Here is a 13,517-nt window from a genome sequence, read left to right as displayed (position 1 = left end):
TCTGGAGGAGATGATGTATTACTGAAAATAACAGCATGAAAATAACATTGCTTAAGAATTATATAACTTCTTTCCAAAGTGTTTTGTATTTGTGTGTTTGTGTGTGTATACATATACATACAAACACACATATATATGCATATACACATACATATCAAAATATATACGTATAAAAATATATATGACATTCCTTTGTGTGTGTATGTATATATATATATAAAACATCCCTTTTCTAGCCTTATGTAAAACTAATCTACCTCTAATTTACCTCTAACAAATTTATTTTATATTCGTATTATTTATTTTAATGCCCTAGAAATCTTCTGAGATTTCAAGTAGTAATTCCAAAACAACTTTTACTTCAAAATAATAAAGGGTATCTTTTGGAGCTCAAATGTCAAGATACAGATATGTAAATTTCAAGGAAGATATAAATTTAAATAAATCTTCCACTACATCTGGCCAATTTATGGAACGATAAAAGCAATGTAAGGTGAGAGAGGAGGGAGCGCACAGGTAGAAGTTGCTCACTAGCTTTGAGATAGAGCTCCCTAAACAGGTGCTCATTCACAGCCCAGGACAGACAAAATCCTTGGACCTTTGAAAAGGACCTCTTTAGACGGCATGAGAGAGACTAAGGACACACTGTTGACATGGAATATTCTACTATTCCTAAAATAATACCGATGCTATCTACTCCATCCAAGGGCACGAAACATCAGGTAGCCTGATTTAGGCCTTAGGAGAGAACTTGGCCTGCTTGTTACAAATTAGAAAGACAGCAAAACTGAGCTGAGCCTAATCATTTACCTTAATAATGAAGCCTCTTCTCCTTCTACCCTTTGGCCAAGAAAATGGTTTACAATATCATTTATTCCCAACCCTATTAAATTATCCTCTTCAAATTTGTTTCCTGTAACTTTTAGCTTTTCCCTGAAGGCCAAATAATACAAAGGACATGACAACACAAACAAAGGACTTAGGAAAGCTGCCAAGTAAGTGAGGCAGTAGAATCACTTAAATATATGATGTCAAATCCATTGAGAGCTGTGGAAGAGAAGTTTCTTCTATCATCTCTGACTTTAATCAACCCTTACACTCTCCCCACCCACACATGCCTCCCCTGCGCACTCAATTTAAACATGGAAATTAGCAGGCCTTCAATTAAAGGGACTTTACTAATTTTTTTGAATTTTAATAGAATTTGGAAGAAAATAAAAACAGACCTAACCCTGTTTATTCCCTTCCAGTGACATCCCTAAGATTTCTCCTATGGTCTCCAGGCCCATGGCTACCAGCATCCTAGCCGAGCCTTTATCAACCCACTTAGATTGACTGTGGCAGATTTCTAACTGTTCTCTCTTTTTCAAGTTTTTTCTTTTGTCAATCTTTTGCACTTCCAGCTGTTATCATCTCCAAGCACCACTGTTAGCATGTCACTGCCGGGAGACGAACCAATTACCTAAGAAATAAAATTACCAAATTACTAAATACATAAAATCAAATTCCTTTATCTTTCACATAGTCTCCATTTTCATGAGCTTGCGCCATTTCTTTCTTCAGCAGAAATTCTCCTATCTAGTCTGGCAGGTCCTATTGTTTGTCAAAATAAGTGTGCTCCGATATTTATGTTGTTACCTCTGCCGGGAATGCTCTTTCCCTCTTCACTTTTCCTCTCTAAATCCTATATATTCTCCAAGGCTGGGTTCATTTCCCATCCTCTCTACAAAATTCTGTTCTAATTTAATTGATGTTTCCAGTTCCTAAATTGCTACACTACCTGAGAGACAGGCAAGAAAGGTCCTTGACTAGGAGAACTTGAGCTTCAGATGCCCTGTGTATCATACACACACACACACACACACACACACACACACACACTCCATTCACCAAAGAACACATGAATACCTCTGTCACTCAGAATCCAGTGGTCATTACATGCAGAGGGCAACCCGTAACCTAAACATCTAGTTTTGTGACTGACACTGTTCAAGCCCTAGAGACATTCTCCTCCACCTTGTTTTCCCTCTGGTGTATTCGACTATTGGTGAATACCATAAAGCATTTCATTTTTGACGCTGCACATGTTTGAGTTGAACACAGCTTTAGAGCACAGAGGCGAGATATGCTTTACTAAAAGACAAGACAAATTAACTTGTCAGGCCCTTACTCTCAGTTTGCATGCTTGAAATGGAGTCCTGCATAACAATGTATCATTGTCTGGGACTGCCAAGTGTCCAATTTTTGCTTCATTTACTGATCTAATTTGTCGTCCTGGAAGTATTCATAATTTAGCATGGCGTTTGCAACAATTACCAAGAGTGACTAGAAGATTTTTGTAATGTTAAAAAGTTCGTATTATTCTTAAATTTGTTTATGTATACAAACTATATTTTTATAGATATAGAATGTATGAAGTATGAAATAAATTGTTTACATGGGCAACTAGATGGACATTGTATACTAGAATTAAAAATATTTAATAAGATAAAATTAAATTTTTAAAAAATAAAATTTTAGCTTTATTTAAATGTTGATATGTTTTTTGTATTTATTCATTATAATTTATAAAATTTATAGTTATCTATTATAATAGATAATTTTGAATAACTGAATATTTTAGGATAAAACAACTTTTTGAAAAAATTGATTTATACTACAATAAAAATATTTTCAAATTCGGTACACTCTAATACAATTATATTTATTATTGGTGTTTTAATTCATTATAGTAACAAGAAAAAAATTATGTGAAAATATTAACTATGAAATGTAGTAGTTTTTTAGTGGTTTTGCTGAAATGAAGGAAATAAAAATAAATCTTATGAAATAAGTATAAAATGGATTATGAATTATATATATATTTATTGTATTATCATCTAAATGTTAACCAGACTCTTAAAAGAACCCTCGGGCACACTCAGTAATAACTAAAATTGGTATTTTGTCAACTTTCAATCATATGAAAACCAAAGCTTTACACAAATATTTTTATTCCATCATTATAAAAAACTTTTTGTCAATGAAGGAGGGAAAAAATACCTTACTGAAAGTTTGTTAGCTTTTTCTATAATTTAATAAAATTTAACATATGATAAGTAAACCTTCATTTGTAATTCCTGCCTCAAACTTTGCAATGTTTGTACCTGGCCATAAACATGTTCACCCAAACTGAAATCTAACACTATTACCAGCTCTGTTATTTTCCCCCTTTGAGGCATGTGTGTTGGCTCTCTTTCCCCATTAAGTGGTGAATTATAGGGCAGAGACCATGCCTTTTCCCCCTTCCCTATATCTCATGGTACCCATCACTACTGTGAGCAATATGTGAGCTGTTAATTGATTAGAAAAGAGGCGAGAGAAAACTATTATGAAATTATAAATAACTAGTGTTTCAAAGTTGAGTCTTGAGTCCAGGTCGGTGGTGATGGCAAAGAGGTTGTGTCTAGGGTTGACGATGATACCTTCTCACGAGAGACATAAAAGTAGCGTGAGGAACAAAAGAAGGCTGCGTTAGTGAGGCTTTATATAGTTCCCACCTGGCAGAAGCTGGTGAGCAAGAGTCTTCCTGACGGAAAAGCAGGGTTTTACGGCCGCACAGCAACGCTCAATGGTGTTTAATTTGAAAATGAGGGGAATAAGAAGTGAGTTCTTAGAAAGCAAATCTGCAGTCAATCTTTTTTGTTGCTCCGCTTTACAACCACGCCAACCTTTTCATTTCCAGACCTTCAGCGAGGTTGCTTAGAATCGATTTCTGTGTGAGCAGAAACGAGAGGCTGCCCCCAACCTATCCTCGCTGAAGAGAAAGTCGTGATGTTTAAACTGACATTTAATGACAGCCAGTTTGCAGTTAAGTAATAGATTTCTTTAAAAAAAAATTAACCAAGTACTGAAACCATTATTTTACAAAGACATTTAGGTTTAGCTAGTTTGAAAGCTATTGTTGAACAGCTGCAAAATAGTTCAGTTAAAGAGATTTCTTGTGTACAGAGAGTCTAACATTGCAAAATATGTGTTGTAAAATTCCTAAATAAAAACTGCTCTGGTTTTAGGTGTTTTAGTAAATATTTGTAAGATTGGGCTCTAGATAGTTTTTAGTGGGGAAATAAAATTCACAATATTCCTCAATGATCCATCATGTGATTTTCTAGAGTTTATGTATTCTCATTACCCATTCCAAAATACTATATGTTTATACACACATAAACAGTGATTTGAAAAAGGAGTTATATGAAAATGAAAACCTTTGCAAAAAATATGTTCTCATACTTTATTATTAAGCTCTATTTCACATCATCTTTCTTATTGTAATTTGAGTCAACGAATGTAAATAAAGCTTATTTAAACATTTGTGTGGTGTGTTCAAGTTAAATTATGGTGAGACAAAATTTATAAAAGATCAAGCCTAAGGACTCATACTGGATACCAATTACCAGAAACTCTGTGAATTACACTGAAACAAGATTAAACACTGAACCACTCCTCTTTTTCCACTTTCTCTTTCTTTTCTTTCTACAATAAAAGCCATCTGACAGGGCCGAGCAAGATAGGCATTTGCGCAGGAGTGGAAGAGGAGATGGATGGGGAATCACCGTGACAAGAGGGAACGTCAGAGGCCAACAGGAATGAGGAGGTGTCACAGGAGGGGCATCCTGGCGTGGTGCATTGGAGCCCAATTAGTGTAAAAGAGTGTCCGCACATAAGAAGCAGACCAGTGCAGGATGTCAGAGCCCAGCCAGGTGAGGAGGGTTCCCGTACATCAGAGGTGACCTGAGGAGGGTGAGGAGACCGCGCACATGGGTAAGTTGTGGTCCAACGCTGGGTACCTGAGTGCAGGTGGGGACGGGAGTATGCCCTAGAGAGGTCACAGCAAGACAGCCCAGCACAGGGTGTCCGAGCCCAAATAGGGTGGAGAGGACATTCATATGGGGGAAGGCAGCAGCAGCAGAAGATTAGATGCGTGGTGAGTCAGAGACAGAGAGTCTTTGACCAAATAAGTAAATATATTCAGTATAATAGGAGACAGTTGTCTCACCATCAGAGAGAAGAGTACACAACATATGGAAAGAGAAAAAACTCAAAAAACCCTGTGGTGCTGGGTTAAAGTTGAAGGTATTTCTGTGAGTACATACTTTTCAATATACAGAGAGAGACATATAGAAATGAATATAGATGTAAATGTATATGGGTATGCATACATGCATATTCATCCATCTGTTCCTTAGCTCTATCCAGAAACACTCCAATAGCAATGACACACCTAGTGCCCAGATCAAGGTTTCTGAATACCATTCTCCCACTCTCCACTTGGAGGAACCAGATCTCCTTGGAGAAATGGCTGATTCCAGAGCTTGTGTGGAGAAAGTATAAGATGAGCCTTGAACATCTTGCTGTGCCATAAAGTCAAGAAGTACTCAAAAAACGATGGATACACGCCAGAAGAACACAGAAATCTGCTTGAAAAGGCTATCAGTAGACAAATCTAGGAATTTGAACATCAAAATAAATTATAATAATAGATAATAACCCATTTCTAAACTAGGAAACTATGAATCTATACAGATAGAAATAAATAAATTGAAAGTTTGATGAGGAATGGGATATTTGCATAGTCTCTAAGTAACTCCCCACAAATTATTTATTCATTGCAAAGGAGAGTATTTTTACAGAGAAGCTTGGCAGACACCACCTTGATCAAGTGACCAAACTTATAACAGTAATGAGACATGTCAAAATTGCATACCATTTAATAGGAAAAGCACACAGTATCACTTCTGTGATATCCTTGTCTAAGTTTCATAACCTAAATTTAATCAGGAGGAAATACCAGAAAAGCCCAAATTGAGGTAAATTCTATAAAATAATTCTCCTATAATCTTTGAAAGTATCAGATTATGAAAATTAAGGCTGAGGAATGCTTTCAGACTGAAGGAGACCAAAGAAACATTACGACAGATCCCGAACTGTTGTTATAAACCCTTTTGTTATAAAGGACATCACTGAGACAATTAGCAAAAGCTCCCGTGGTCTGAGGAGGAAGTGGTAGGAACACATTCTTTATAACTTCACCCTGGTGATATTTGTTTTGTGGTTATGCAGGAGAACTTCCTGCTTTGTAGGAAAAATACTCAAAAATTTTTAGGAACGATGGGTCATCAATCCAGCAACTAACTCCCAAATGGTTTAAGATAAAAAGAAGTGTTTTGTGTAGTATCCTTGCGACTTTTCTCTTAGCCTGGGATTGTCCAAAAAATAAAATCTGAGCCTGAACATATAAAGAAGCTCTCCTCTTAAGAGAGACTACAAAATAATCTGAGAGAAGCCTTAACCTAATTTATTAGAATTCAATTCCCTCACCTGACTGTATTCCCATTTTTCATTTAGATAATATGATCAGAGCCTACCTTGTAAGCCTGTATAGTAAGTTATTACTAATAATATGTGGAAAATCCATGAAGACCCACTCACACCAACCTTCCATAATGCCTCAATCTCCCTAAATGGAAAGTCTTTCCCATGGGCTAAGAATAATCTTTTAACAAGACTATTATAGAATACAATTTGCTGGATGCCAGATAAAGAACTACTGACAAGAGAGGATACATAAAAAAGCATGTGTGCAAGATGGGCTCACCTAATCCTTTGCTTTTCCAAACTTATTTTGAGAATATGAAGGGAAAAAAAGAAAATGTCACATCCCAGTGGAGAAACTGGGCCAGGGTGTGGCTAAACCAGAGTCCGTGGACCAGAATAGAGCCATCAACACAGCCAGAGACCCCTTAAGTCAGCTTGCCCAGGGAGATGGTGGGTCCAGGTGGATGACTGATCTGGGATAAGGTGGGTCAAAAGAACTAGTGGCCACAAATTGATTTTACCTAAGAGATAAAAATAAACCTGAAGGTGGGTTATAAGCATGAAGATAGTTAGCCAAATGTGATTCAAAAGCCAGAGAACCAAAAATAGAAAAAAGTTTCCAAAGGCAAGTACATAAATGAAGGAGGCTTAAGGAATAGACTAACTTTCACAGGTAAGAGTGCACCTGCTACGAGAATGCCGCAGGATGCTGTTGTGCTGCCACAGTTGTCTTTTATCCCAATCCACTCTTACTTTCAGTTTTAAGATTACCGTTATAGATTCTGCAAACACAGAGTAGAAGCAGAGAGAGTGGGCAGGTCTCTGCCCACCTGGTCTCAGGTTTTGCAGGTGCAAAAGAGGAACAAGTTGTAATGTGGTAAACAGGAGATGCCCACTCAGAACTGCCTTCAAGGAAGAACTTTCTGGCTAACTGTGGAGAATACGGTCAATAGACAATCTTCACAAAGGCAAAAGATAATAATTGTTGGCAAGGATGTAGAGAAGAGGGATCCCTCGGATACTATTGGTGGGAATATAACTTGGTACAGCATTAAGGAAAATAGTATGAAGGTTCCTCAAAAAATTAAAAATAGAACTAACATATGATCCAGCAATTCCACTTTTGGGTATATAGCCAAAGGAAATGAAATCAGGATCTCGAAGAGATATCTGCACTCCCACTTTCATTGCAACATTATTCACAATAGCCGAGATATGGAAACAACTTAAATGTCTGTCAATGAGTGCCTGGATAAAGAAAATATGGTATACATGTGCATAATGGAATAACATTCAACCTTTAAAAGGAGGAAATCTTGCCATTTGTAACAACATGGATGAACCTGGAGGACATTATGCTAAGCAGAATAAGCCAGACACAGAAAGACAAATACTGCATGATCTCACTTATACGTTGAATCTAAAATAACCAAATTCATAGAAGCAGAGAGTAGAATGGTGGTTATCAGGGGCTAGGGGGGAGGGGTAAATGAGGAGATGATGGTCAAAGTGTACAAAGTTTCAGTTATTAGATGAATAAATTCTGGAGATCTAACGTACAGCAATACGATTGTAGTTAACAATACTTTATGGTATACTTGAAATTTGCTAAGAGGGTGGATCTTAGTTCTCACCACAAAAAAAGAAAGGAAAAAGAAAAGAAAACTGGTCACTATCAAGCAAATTACCGTGCACCAGTTATCAATCCCAAGGGGGACTCTAAATATCTCTGCCCACTGCATCTTGGCATCAGAGTCACCAAGAACTCAGTGCAGTCAAGCACTGATGGAATAATATTTTACTCACATAGAGAAAAGACAGAGCAAGATCAGCTTCAATAGTAGGTGTCAGTCCCCGTGGCCAGGGCGTCTCTCCCCGAGGCCAATGCAGGGCAATTTGCCTCCTCAAACCTTCTTGAGGCACAGTAGAAAGACCCCGTACACCCCCTGAGGAGACAGATATAACAGTGGGTTGGCCAGGTGTCATCTGATGCACACGCTTCAAGCAAAGACAAAAGAGCATTCTTTGAGCCTGATACAAGGAAAGATATTCCCACAGGAGCTGATAAGCCTGGCACAGGCTATGTGGGCTCTTTATCTCTCAGTAAGGAAGTGTTCCAAGCCCAAGGCCCATTCTTATTCAGAGAAATGAAAGTGGAAAGACTATATGCACCAGACTGCCTTTCCCAACAGTAACCATGTGAGCAATGGACATGTAATTGGCTTGATTATAGTGACTGTTTCACAATGTATATGTATACCAAAACATCAAGTTGTACGCCTTAAATATATACAATTTTTATTTGTCAAAAAAAATAATCTTCAACTCTTAGCTCCTTCAGGGTCCACCTAAGCTGCAGAGAGCCACCTCACCCAAGGTGGTACCCTTCCCAGGACAACCCACATCAGGAAGCTGGGCAAGGTAGGAGTAAAATGTCCCATCACCTTAGGGCTGACAAGAGCCAACTCTGAGGAGTAAAGCTCTCTCTAGACTCCTCACTGGGCTTCCTGAGGCTTTGTGAAGCCTCCATCCCAGTTCAGCTTCTCACACTGCCCAACTCTGCTCCTTCCCCCTTCTTTTCATTACTGCTGATCCCGAATAAACATCTTTTGTCCTATCTTCTTTGTTTATCCCAAAACATCTTCTTTTATCTATCTCAGCATCTGCTTCCAGCAAACCCAACCTATGACTATTGGTATCAGAAATAATCTGAGAAAACACCACGGCGTTTGGGAGAGGAATCCTCACTGCCAAGCTGGCACTGAGGTAAATGGAGCCAGGCAGCCCCGAGTACAGGGGAGTGGTCCAGTTATTAACACTTTCACTGCTGCTGGACTGGGACAGTGCACTATTGGAAGAGAATCCATTAGCAGATGTGACGTGCAAAGCATTTGAAACGTATGGAGGAAGTCATATTGGATGGCTATTGCTAAGAGCCATTGAAGTGCTGATGTGCTACAGAAAGACAATGACAAGCCAGAGGAGTAAAAGCCAATTGAAACTCAGGTGTGAAAGCTGAGGGTCATTGTCGCATATGCAGAGCCTGGGACTAGGGTAAGACCAAGTGAGACACTCACTTCAGCAGGAAACTTAAGGGAGGGCCAAATGCCAAAAGCCTCCATAATCAAGAGTGACTTTCTTCTCTCCGGCCTGCAAACTCTTCTTTAAGCTAATCCCTCTGGGGTTGAGGTTGGGAGGAGAAAGAAGGAAAGTAGACACCTCTGTATATAACTTCTTGTGAATATTTTTTTTAGTTTTTCTGTATTTAGTCTAGTTTTCTTTTAGTTTTGTGTTAGTGTCTGTAAATATTTTAAAACACTTTAAACAGTGTGCTATATGTGTGGGTGTGTTAGTTTTTGTCTACATCAGTGGTTCTCAATGGGGAGATTTTGCTCCCGTGGGGCATTTGGCAATGTCTGGAGACACTGTTGGTTGTCACAGTTGGGGGTGGTGCTCCTGGCATCCAGTGAGTAGAGGCCAGAGATGCTTCTAAATACACTACAGTACACAGGACCGCCTCCCACACAAAACAAAGAATTACTTAGTCCAGAATGTTAATAGGTTGAGAAATTTGGTCTGCACTCAGGGCGGTTACCATTTAAAGTACTCTCAAGGGAAATACATGCTGCAATACATTAATTACTATGTAAAGGACCCTAATCAGGAGTCCAGGCTCCAGAGGTGGCCTCTACAAACTTCAGTCATCACTATCTGAGCAGCACTAGCGGATTCTGTAACTAGCATTTGAAATCAGTGTTGTAAGAGAAGTGGGTTGGTGGCAAACAGTGAGCAGGCACTTCTGTCCTTCCATGTGTAGGAGTATAAAAGCTGGTAGTCCCAGCTGCCTATTCACACGGGCCCTTGGCCCAGAGCGCCAGCTCAGCACGTGTCTGTGGGGATTCTATCACGTGATCCAACTACAGGTTCAGCTGATTGTTATCGCTCCCCACTGCTAATCAACTCCCTCTGGTAGTGCCAAGTCTTTGAGCCCAATGGCAGATGAACCAACCCACTGACAACAGGAGTCAGTCTCCCCTTCTGCCAAACAACCCTAATCAATGGCCATCTTTAGTGCCTGGTTCCCAGCAAGTGTTGTGCATGGAGTAGAGGCAGGTGAAGACTATAGGCCTCCTTTGCCACAATATCACTGTCTGGTGTATCTTCTAATAAAGCTAAATCTAATGATGGTAGTGCGACAACTAACCTAAGCATACTTGAACCTTCATAACTATCAGGTTATTCTTGGTAGATATCAGTGTCCATTTTGGGACAGTCTCCCTTTGTGAACACTGAAATCTCCAGAGAGCTGATTCCTGCAGGCGGCCTCATGCCCCACTCCTCTCTCTCTCATGGGAAAGGCTACCAACCTTCTCTCACCCCTGGGAGATTTCAGAGTTGCCCTCCTATAATGAGGCCTTCTTATAATTCCACCATTGTGAATTTAGTGCCTTTGTTCTCAATAGTGTGCTATTTCAGCTGTAATTCCTGCCCAGTTCAGGAACAGAAAAAGATTCTAATTACTACTTTGCAGCATTCGATAATACCAGTATTTGAGACTGCCAAAAAAACCATATCCAAACTAAATGGTGCTTAAGTACGAAGTTCGAGTTCTCCTTTTCTTAAGGTAATTATTTTCTTGGTTTCTCCACATGAATACATAAATAAACATGAATTCTTTACAGGAAATATGTACATTTTGTTTGAGCAAAGCCCTGTGAGATTTTAGATTTAGGCATATACAATCAAGACATCTGAAGCTGGACTTGACTTTTGTCAAATAAATCACAATACTTCCCGCTTGATTCTTCTTAATTTCTGTTTCAGTTGTTTTATACTTAATAAAATGCCATAGTATAGGCCTAACATCCCCTTAACACCTACCACAAATATAGTAATATTTTGCTCTCATCTGAAGAATAAAACCAAAAAGACAAATTTGGGACTGTTAACTATTCTTCTCAGTTAAGTGACACTAAGATCTGTGTGCACCTTTCTCAGAAAGTTAAATTGTGTTATTATATTTTTACCACATAAAAGCATGCATATTTAACCTATCAAGATTGCACGTTATTGCAAGAGCATTTGATATTTGCAGTTTCTATGGCGCTGTTTATTGGTGCTAGTAAAGAACAGAAAGGCCCTCTCAAACCTGCCTCTGACGAAATATTGGAGTAATGATTGGCTGTCACCATGATCATGGTTTCTGTAATAAGAGGAGCCATAAACCTCTCCTTCTTGAGGCAGATCTCTGGTGATGGGCAAAATCCTCTGTGTTCACCTCTAAAACATTGGAGTAGGAGTCCAGTCTGCATAGACATGGAAAAGATAGTCTATTAAAAAAGGAGAGGACTGAAACCAGTCGAGTAGTATATGAATGTTGGGTATTATGGTTTTGTGCAGAAAATAAAGGGGAAGATGTGTTTTTAAGTCTCTTGACTTTATGAATTCTCTGCCTTTTTTTCATTTAAAAAAAAACTAAAAATTAGGCTTGACTGAAAAGAAGGAAGTACTTTTTTATTTTGGAAAATGCCTAATTGAGCTTTATACCCATTCTGGCTACTAACTAATCATGCATTCGAGAACTGGCAAAAACCATTCACCTGTGTAAGAAACACAGTAATAAAATGATAAATACCGGGTAGTACGTTTGTTTGGGCTGAGGGTCCTTATGTCACTGTCAGTACTGAGTCTACACACAAGTATGATTTTATCCATCACAGATCCAAAACACCCATTCCCTACACGGACAAACCCCACACTGCCTTATCTCCTTAGCCACAACTCTTTATTAATTTATATATATATATATATATATATCACTGCAAAAGAGGAAACGGGGCGGGGCGGTTGTGGCCCGGGGCCCGCAGGCAGCGGGCGGGTCCGCGCTGGGTTGTCCTGTGCCACAAAGGGGTCGGGTCCTCACCGCACGGGCGGCGGTCCGCTTAGAGTACACGGGAGCGGCAGCGGCGGGGCAGCGGGGTGACGGAGGCGGAGGCAGAGAATAGACACTGGGTGAGGCCCGCGGTGTCCACAGCGCCGCCGCAGCCGCGGCTCTGATCAAGGTGGGAAACGCCGTCCCATCAGCGGTGGTGTTGGAAGGGGAGCCTGGCAACGAGGTGCACCTGGCGGAGTTCAAGAACAAGAAGGGGTACGTGTGGAGTCCCCAGAGCCTTTACCCCCAGCTGTTCCAGGACCCACCTGCCAGGGTTTGTGGGGCAGGCTGGGGCTCTGAAGGCCTGGGAGATCCAGGTGGTGGCACTCACGAGTGTTAATGATGTCTTCGTGACAGAAAAGTGGGGACCACTCCACAATGTAGAAGGCAGGGCTTGGCTCCTGGGCAGCCCCCCTGGGGCCTTTGGGAAGGAGACAGATTTGTTACTAGATGATTCATCGGTGTCCCTCTTTGGGAATCGATGGCTCAAGAGGTTCTGCATGGTGATAGAGGATGGCAGAGGGAAGCCCCTGAACCTGGAGCTGGACGGCACAGGCGGCACCTGCAGCCTGGCCTCCAGCATCCTCTCCCAGCTCTGAGGCCTCCGCCCAGAAGCGCTCCTTCTACCTTCCCTTGTTTCACCTGCCCAGCCCTGGGCAGAGGGCCCCAACCCAACCTCAGCTGGGGCCACCCAATTGGAACTTTGGCCAAATTTCTGCAGTAAACACTTCTGGGTCAAAAAAAAAAAAAAGAGGAAACAATTTTTTAGCTCTGGTTAAAATGGACTCAGTCCCCTAACAATGGCTCAATGGGAGGAAAGAGGAGCGAATGTCACCTATGGGTGCCTTAAAATAATTGTGTTACTCTGAATATAAACACTTAGATTCCTAGTAAACAAATGTGAACTACCAATCTCTGACATTTTCATCCTGGGTAGCCACAGTGACGAACAGCAAATTAACTTTCGTTGAACAACTTGGATTCATTGTGAGTGTGGTTTTGGCAGCAGCTGTTGGAATCAGCCAACAACAGCTGACTGCATGAGAAAATTGCTCCAGGTAGAATTAAAAAGCTATGTAAGGAAAGTGGTCTGAGCTCTGGAGTTGCACAAGAACTGAACCAGGTTGCATGTGCGGTTGGATGAGGGTGGTTTAAAACCCCAAGGAAGTGGCAAAGAAGACCTAGAAAAATCTATGAAGGAAAGCCACTGAGCTTTGAGAAATTTCTACTG

The 13,517-nt window shown here is 40.2% G+C and overlaps 1 pseudogene; it reads left to right on the top strand.

The window, feature by feature from the left end:
- LOC101392542 (peroxiredoxin-5, mitochondrial pseudogene) overlaps positions 1 to 12,885 on the top strand; it is a 47,226-nt pseudogene extending 34,341 nt beyond the window's left edge.
- Positions 12,886 to 13,517: the final 632 nt, after the last annotated feature.

The sequence above is a fragment of the Ceratotherium simum genome, chromosome 1, assembly GCF_057802395.1.
Source record: "Ceratotherium simum simum isolate JZ-2026a chromosome 1, ASM5780239v1, whole genome shotgun sequence".
NCBI classification, from domain to species: domain Eukaryota; kingdom Metazoa; phylum Chordata; class Mammalia; order Perissodactyla; family Rhinocerotidae; genus Ceratotherium; species Ceratotherium simum.
Note: the sequence above shows the minus strand (reverse complement) of the source record. Positions and strands in the feature narration are given on the sequence as shown.